A 3,016-nucleotide genomic window follows, 5' to 3' on the forward strand; every position below is an offset into this window, starting at 1 on the left:
ACAAATTGGAGTGTGTTACTATACATAAATGTGTAAACTCATGGTACATTGGTTAAGTGGATAATAAACACATAACCATAGTATTGCCATTAATTATTATACTTGTGAACGAACTGCAACTAACTAAATAGTCAAAACGGGCTATTATATATTAGAGAGTGATCACAAAAATGTGTGAGAGATGGGGGTACCTAGTACCGATATGATCGAAATATAAGAACGAGGGAGATGACTTTTTTTTAACTCTTAACATAAACTACTAATGATGACAATCTAACCTATGTAATTGGAGATTCCATAAATTGGGTTCAATGGGTAACAACAAATTATCATTGAATAGTTTGGTGTGCACTATTATTTATTTTACTCATTCCTATGATGTAGAAATAACGTAACTACAATGATGGTGAGATTGAATCTATTCTCTTGATATATCTATAACCTTTGTTAGTGACGTGTCTAGTTGCAATTACACACTTGATGAATCTACTTATGTGAGTATGGAAGTGGAGCTGCTTCCAATGACAGTCTTTTATTGGGCTAAAACTTTTTAGAGTATTCATGAAAATTCAGATATGATGCATGACCTATTCATATCAATTCACATGAGTTTTGTGTTAAGAAATGTTATATGAGTGATGTGTTTATAGTACATTACATCAAAAGAATTTGGTTAAAAAATTTAATATTTACCAAGTTCTTGTTACTCTAATACATTTTCTTAAGTGCAATCTAATCGAAAAGTATTGTCACCCAATACATTACATCTCGTGGTTACTTAACATTATTATTTTTTCTCCTATATTTCTTTAAGTTTTTTGTTCTTTAATTTAAAGGGATTGTTGATATTAATGGTCGGCTATTTCAAATTAAAAATATATTTTTTATACATATTATTTAACAACCCACAATTTTATTTTTAATTAACTATATGTTCTTTAATATTTCAGTGTTGACGGTTTTTTGAATATTAACTATTATATTTATGGTTTCTTTTTTATTACGGTTGAAAGTTATTTTTAATTTAGCATATAAAAGGCGTTAAAACAAGATGTAATATATATTCTCCTATTTTTTTTTTTTCTCTTATGATATTATTGGTAATCATATACTACATTTCTAAGTGCACGTAAAATCAAGTCAGTTTTTAATAAGTATATATGTGTGTGTGTGTGTCTATATATATATATATATATATATATATATATATATATATATATATAATTTATATATTATTTATTTTATTATATTTATTTTTTATTCTAATATTTTTCCAACTTAAGGAACATGCTATTTAACTCCTATTTCATAAATTAAATAGAAAATAAATATTCATGAAAATTAAACTAGAAATAAAGGATGTCACAGAAAAGTATGTTTATGCTCACGTTATCAAAGAATAAAATAGATCATTTTAAGGTTGTGTTTGGTCGCATGACTTTCATGCTTTAAATTTGTTAAATTTATATAAATTTAATTAAATAAAATTAAATACGATTTAGTATTATATTTTGTTTAAATTTGTATGTTCTTCAAATAAACTTAATCCATATCTGGAAGCTTAGAATTCGGATAGTGGATTTGAATGTGTGGAGTAGCATAAAATATAATCAAATTTAGAAAAATCTAAATTTAAGACTAAAATCTATGGTGCTAAACACAATCTGTATATATATCGTGTTTGATCCACATCAGCACAAATTTTCAAACTTCCAAAAACATGTGGGTAAGCTTCCAAGTGTCGGGTAAGAAGGTTTATTAAATTATAATTATTATTTGATATTGAATAAATAAAATGATAACAATATTTTTGTTCATACCATATGGTTTAAATATTTATTGAAAACTTTAAAAATTTATTTATAAATTAAATCAATTAACAATCATCGATGACCTACTTCACAATTATTCAACTTCAAATAAATGCATAATTTCAAAGCAAAGCGCCTGTAGCTCAGTGGATAGAGCGTCTGTTTCCTAAGCAGAAAGTCGTAGGTTCGACCCCTACCTGGCGCGTTTTCTCGTGTTTAAAACGCTTTCTTTTTGTTCCTCAAGCCAAACCAAGTAACAGTGGGGGCAGAAAGCTTAGTAATTGAAGGGGTAGTGTTGGAAGATACGATGATGGACGCGCCAATATAGGAACAACGAAAAATTGCCATTCACGAAACAAAATTGAAAATTTAAAGCTTACCAAAAATCTAAATACATAAACAATTTTCTTAATAATTTCGTAATTTATTTATTAAATTGGAAATATAATATTTGATTTTATATATTTTTTTACAATTTCTATTAATAATTTAATTATTAAATTTGGTAATTATTAATAATTCCCAGAGACCCTGTGCTATACATGGAGTTGATTCTATAGTTTTCATGCTTCTTTGTCTGTCATCCTGAACTCTATATTTTGGCTCTAACTTCTTCTGTCCTCACTGCTGGCTTGCAGCTCCTTCAATTCCTTCCTTCTTTCTTCTTCTCTTTCCTAATTCTCTTCCTATAATTCTGTCAATTCTATCCCTAATTTCGATTTCAGTTGCCATCCTATATCACAGACGAGGGAGATAGAAGAGAAGTTGCTGAAAAAATGTAAGGATCTTCAATCCAGCAAGCCTTGTAATGACGACGGAGGCAAATCACAGATGATGATAGCTGCACAGTAGGTGATTGAGGCAAATCAGATAGAATTTTGAGCTAGGCTTGATTCTTGCAGGAATTGTTCTTGGCCAAGAAATTGACTCTTTGGAGTCCTCTTTCGAAATTGACTCTTTGGAGTCCTCTTTCCTCCACCTCCAGATACAGATGGAAGACGAGAAAACTGCTGTGATCATTCCTAGCCAAGAAATTGAATCTTTGGAGTCTGGTTTTGAGCCCACATCTCAATTTCGTCTGGCTATAGCCATTTCCTCTGTTCGTCTTCTTTGCAAAATTGAATTTCTTGAGCTTCTAAAGATCCGCAAGATTATGTATTTTTGCTCAAGATCATGCAGGGAAAAGAAGAGTATTTTTTATGTAT

At 29.3% G+C, this 3,016-nt stretch overlaps 1 non-coding gene across 1 annotated transcript; it reads left to right on the forward strand.

Moving 5' to 3' along the window:
- The first annotated feature begins 1,943 nt into the window (after positions 1–1,943).
- On the forward strand, positions 1,944–2,016 carry TRNAR-CCU (transfer RNA arginine (anticodon CCU)). The gene has a single exon. It is a non-coding gene; the product is annotated as a tRNA-Arg (tRNA).
- The last annotated feature ends 1,000 nt before the right edge of the window (positions 2,017–3,016 follow it).

This window comes from Malania oleifera, chromosome 1, assembly GCF_029873635.1.
Source record: "Malania oleifera isolate guangnan ecotype guangnan chromosome 1, ASM2987363v1, whole genome shotgun sequence".
NCBI lineage: Eukaryota > Viridiplantae > Streptophyta > Magnoliopsida > Santalales > Ximeniaceae > Malania > Malania oleifera.